General features: G+C 37.0%; 1 long non-coding RNA gene across 1 annotated transcript; it reads right to left on the bottom strand.

Annotated features, from left to right (window-relative positions):
- Window positions 1-258: 258 nt before the first annotated feature.
- LOC132701465 (uncharacterized) lies at window positions 259-3,024 on the bottom strand. The gene is made up of 3 exons (XR_009618777.1): window positions 2,806-3,024; window positions 1,047-1,282; window positions 259-516 (listed from the first exon to the last, which is right to left on the bottom strand). It is a non-coding gene; the product is annotated as an uncharacterized LOC132701465 (long non-coding RNA).
- Window positions 3,025-5,500: the final 2,476 nt, after the last annotated feature.

Below are 5,500 nucleotides of genomic sequence, written 5' to 3'. Positions count from 1 at the left end.
GAAACGGCATTAACATATTCCGCACTTCTGTCACCGAACTGAATGATTTTCCAAATCACAGATAGTTTTCAAGCAGCTCGCGACAAAATGCTTAAACAATGTAAAAAGAGCAACTGGATATATTATACCACCTTAATTTTAGACCCAAAGCATAAGGCTCAGACGTTTGACATGACAGTATGGGGGAAGCAAATTAAAACAGAAATCCTGCGCAAATTTTACTTTATGAAGAATGTTTAAATGTGGTGAATAAATCTCCAGAATCACCAAAAAATGAAAAGACAGTACGTGAATATGATGAAGATGACGACGTAATAGACTTTGAGAAACTGTATGCATGTCCCTCGATGTCATCTGGATCTGGATCTTATCTTCAACGCTTAGTTATAGACGAATTGGAAGAGTACCTAAGTAATCCGATAGCCGCTAGCTCGGAAGACATTTTAGAGTGGTGGAGGACACATGAGACAGAGTATCCGGTTTTATCGAAGATGGTCCGTGATTTTCTTTCAATACCTGCAAAGAGATTATTTTCTAAAGCATCATTAGTAACTAGAAAGCATAGAAATAGGTTAAGTGATGAGTCAGCCAGATGGTTACTTTGCATTAAATCATGGTCAAAAGAATTAATATAAAGTACTACTAATGTCAAAAGTATTGTGTACTGTTTCGTAATTTAATTTATATTTTTTATTTCAATGAATGGTAAATAGTACAACCCTTTTATTCCATTTCAAATATTTATTTCTAGACTGATAATGTTCTTTAAAATACATCTAAGTTAATGTTGCCAATGTTGTTTAACCATGTCTTAGCACATGAAACTTATTAAATAGCAATAGGTAGGTAATTGCGAGACTTGCGAGACTCTTGCTGCAAGGCCAAGACCAAAACCAAGACTTGGAGTGCGATACCAAGACCAAGACCAAGACCGTGTGCATTAGCGCAAGTCCAAGACCAAGACTGGCTAAGTCTTGTCTTGGTCTTGCATTTGGGCAACTCTAGTGGTCAGCAGAAATCAAGGCTATAACACTCAAATGACTTACAAGCTCTTGACCTTCCTCTAATTAGCAACCAACGAGTAACCTCTGGTTTAACTTGGCAAAAGGTTTGTCTTAGAATCCTTTTTTCTTCTTCCGGCTCCAACCTTGGTATCTGGCCTTCACTTGCAATTTTTTGTAAAGCGGATATTATTTATCCAGAGATTTATATATGAAAAGTTTCGAATCCAGTATCATGCGCTAGTCAATTCAAGACTTCAGAACGCATGTTGGAGGAATATCTGAAAAAATTAGAATATAAATTTTTCATCAAAATAACTTTATAATATGATGATATTTGATATGAAAGGACATCATTTTTCATGAAGACAATTTATTAAAAAGACTTTGACAACGGATTAAAATATCTTAGTTTCGATAACTCTGCATTAGGTAGATCGGACGGCATTATTATATTTGTAAATTACAAATTTATACTATCATTCGATCAATCTGAAGAGTAAACAGTTTTAATTGCCAGGATTGATCGGTCTTTAACCGGAGATAGTTTCAAATTAATTTGGTTTGTTTACGCCCGCAGATTTGCTAATTATTTAGTGTCGGTAAACTCGGCATTTTGTGTTTGATTTGAGCCGCAGGCCATATTTCAAAATACGATTCCGCAACAAATTACTGCGGATCTCGACATTTTTACCGCGGATCCCTGTATCGAAATTCCCAATCATTTTCAATATTGCTCGCCGGTTGGGTAGTAAATAACCGGTTTTTGGAATATATCGCGACGTTTGTCAATGAAATATTAGTTATTGAGGATAATTAGAATAAACAAATGTATGCGGTGGCACTGTTGTCTGTTGCCGTTTCGGTGATGGACAAATTGTTTGAAAATCTACACCGCGCTTGTTTAAAATCAAGAAGATTGAGCAAAGTCGGAAATCCTGTCCGCAAAATTAAGATAATCCTGTTTAAGCCGATGGACAGAGGATCGAAAAAGGAACCTTTGTTTAAGAGGATTACTCTTCATAAATAAGCAACTGAATTGTGCGGCTTGAAATATTAATTATGTTAAGAATGTTAAGGCTTTTGATGTATTTGAATTGAATTGGTTTGAATTCAGATTATTGTACTCACTACTCTAAAATACCCAATTATGCAACGGTATGGGTGAGGTCGGATGTTTTCGGTTGATTTAGAATTTTAACATTTGTCAGTTCTGATTGTCAAAACACCTCACTATATTTTATTCGCTCTGTTGCGCTCAGCTAGTGCTTAAAAGATATATTAATAACATATTAATAAGTCATGTCTAAGGTTTTTAAAACATTTGGAATCTCAAACATATTTTTTTAACTTTCGTTTTTATAAACAAGTGTCCGTTAAAATCTATTGTATATAGTATACACTCATATTGATTAGGCATTAATTAACAAAGGTCTTTTAGTTTTTTTGTTTAGCGACGGGGTTCTTTACTTTACTTTACATCTTTATCTCTTTATTCTTCTATTATTATCAAAGTACTTGTTTTTACATTACGTTATTATCTGCAATCAAACAAAAACACCTTCTTTTATCTTCGCATCAGATATGGCTGGAAATTTATCGCACAAATATTTGAAACACTGTCCACTTTTGTCTAAGGCTTTAAGAAACTGCTTCATCAAGCCAAGTTTAATATGAAAAAAAAAACTTTTCTGGGGTCCACTGAGCTATCTCTTAATACATTTTTGCTACTAGAGGGCAAATGTCTATCTCTTGCCAGACCATCCCACTCACAAATAAGGCCTGGAAATTTTGAATAACCCACCTGTTATCTAGACGCTAACAATTCGAATGCATCCTTTGGAAGATGCAATCTGTAATTCAATCATTCAATTCACTCGGGCTAAACACTTCAGACTCTATGAAATCTGGTGTGAAGTCTGAGTTATCTGGGTCGGAATTAGATTCCTCTGATTCTGACGATATGACGATGGGGCGGGCGGTAGGTATAGGTGCATCTGGTCAATGAGGAACTGGTCGAGCAGTTGAATTCTGTAATAAAAATAACAATCATCACTGTGATTCCTAGGCTCCCGCCATACCACAGCAACACCAAAGCTTAAAAATTTCTTCCTGTATTTTTGGCAGTTTCTTAATGCATCAACTCAAACGGAACAAACAGTATGATGAGCCAATTTTTACACCAAAATAAGCGTGATATATATTTTTCACAAAAGAAGTTACAGATTGCCTTTGCTTTACTAGGACACAAATTCATATGCATCAAAAAATAGAACAGCCGCGAACACAGTAGCACGACGACCAAAGTGCGCAAAAGCAGGTTAGAACTCTGTATCGACGCTTTTTCGCCAACTCTGTTGCTTTGCAGAGAAATCTAATGTTATCCAGTGCGAAATCACATTTAATTTTGTAAAAATCAATTCATTCAAAAAACATGCCAAACGTGGAATAAACATATTCATATCATAGGTATGCATATTAATAAAACAACATTTTTAATACATAGAGCATTATAAAAAAATGACACGATAGAGCAAAAATATGGTGTTTTTTGGAAAAAGGGCCCCCAGCTTAAAAACATCAAAATCGCCGTAGACCTGCGTTATTAGTTGATTAGTGAAGTATATTTGAATTACGCTTTCCTCTTTAGCTTCGTGCATAGCCTAGTGCACCATATTCGGTTTATTGTGCAATAGTTTGTAAAGATTAATTTAAAAATAAAAGGTGATTCAATAAGGGTTTCCACATTAAAACAATAAGAAAAACTCGGAAGAATACAAACATTTTTATTTGCCATTTTAGATTAGTGTTTTAGAATTAGGTATGAAAGATGAAGTCATTCAAATGACCCCCGCGACTCATGTGACTATTACTTTTTGACACAATTGAGGTTCTATAGCGGCTAGTTCGCCTCTAATCTCCTGTTTCAATTCTGGAATAGTGTTTGGTTCATTTCTACATACTCTGATTTTTAGATACCCCCAAAAAAAAATAATCTAGGGGAGTAAGATCACATGATCGCGGCGGCCAATTGACATCGCCGTTACATGAGATAATCCGACCAGGAAACTTGCTCCGCAGCAATTGCATCGTTTCTCTGGATGTGTGACAAGTGGCTCCATCCTGTTGGAACCACAAATCTTCAATGTCCATACCTTCCAACCGCTCCCAGAAAAAATCAGATATCATGTTTCGATAGCGAACATCATTAACCGTAACAGCGTTCTCCGCATTATCCTCGAAAAAAAAAAGGGCCAATTATTCCTCCGCACCAAAATGCGCATTAAACAGTCACTTTTTGAGGATGCATTGCTTTTTGAACAACCTCTTGGATTTTCTAATCCCCAAATACGAGCATTGTGTTTGTTTACAAAGCCACCAACGTGAAAATGTGCCTCATCGCTAAAGATGATTTTCGTTGAAAAATGAACCCCTTGTTCTCGTATCCATTTTGCAAACACGCGGCGCTGTTGATGATCTCGAGGTTTCAACTCCTGAGTTATTTGGACTTTATATGGGTGTAGATGCAAATATTTTGTTAAAATTCGCTGTGTGGTTGAATACGTAAGGCCCACTTGCTGCGATCCATGACGAATCGATGTGTTTGGATCTTCGGCTACACTATTGCGAACAATGGCAATATTTTGTTCTGACCGACCTGCACGAACACGTTAAGGGACTTTGAGGTTAGTTGCAGATCCAGTTTGCTCAAATTTTTGAACCACATTCCAAATTGTCCTCTCAGAAGGTCAATTTTGCGCGCCGAAAAATTCACGTAGAGCCCGAAATAGGCTTGCACAATTTTTACACGTTGTTCAGTCGTATATTGCTCCATGACTAATTTTGTTTATGTTTTGAGGTTAGAAATCTCATATGATAATAAACAAATACAGTGGCGTTTCAAAAATATTTCAGATTTTAATGTGGAAACTCTTATTGAATCACCCGTTAGTATTATTTTTGATATCAAATTTTTTAGCTCTTTTAACTTGAAAGGAGCCGATCAACGCCTACAAGCAGGGATGAATCTGTCTAATTATTTCATATCAAATTTTCATGGTTACGTGATATGGTCAGACGATTTTGTGGTTGAAGACTTCGCAAATAACCTCGGCAAATTTCCACAAAGCATCTGGCTATCAGATTCGGGGGTCTAATTTTCAGAGAACGCGGTGAGGTCTAAGTGCTGGTAGGCTCTTTGTTTCGAGGATTAGCGACACCCAAATGGGGCGTATTAATTATCTTTGGCGACGTCGGGACGTGATGTTCGATGGGGACGCCGACCGTCGATGATTTATGCGTCGGTGTGTGGGGATCGACGGACAACCTTCGGCCGTAAATCGTCGACCTCGCGTCTGGACGTGAAAGACGCGCGCAGCGCGATGTCGTGAAATTTGAGTCCAATCGTTATTAAGAGTTATTAATGATTCCGATTTCGATAGGAAAAAAGACGCCGCCACCGTTGCTTGTTACAGGCTATATTTACCCCAAATCAGAAA

The sequence above is a fragment of the Cylas formicarius genome, unplaced genomic scaffold (assembly GCF_029955315.1).
Source record: "Cylas formicarius isolate icCylForm1 unplaced genomic scaffold, icCylForm1.1 PGA_scaffold_4__25_contigs__length_36172078, whole genome shotgun sequence".
Taxonomy (NCBI): domain Eukaryota; kingdom Metazoa; phylum Arthropoda; class Insecta; order Coleoptera; family Brentidae; genus Cylas; species Cylas formicarius.
The sequence above is the reverse complement of the archived record's forward strand: the minus strand, read 5'-3'. Positions and strand labels throughout refer to the sequence as shown.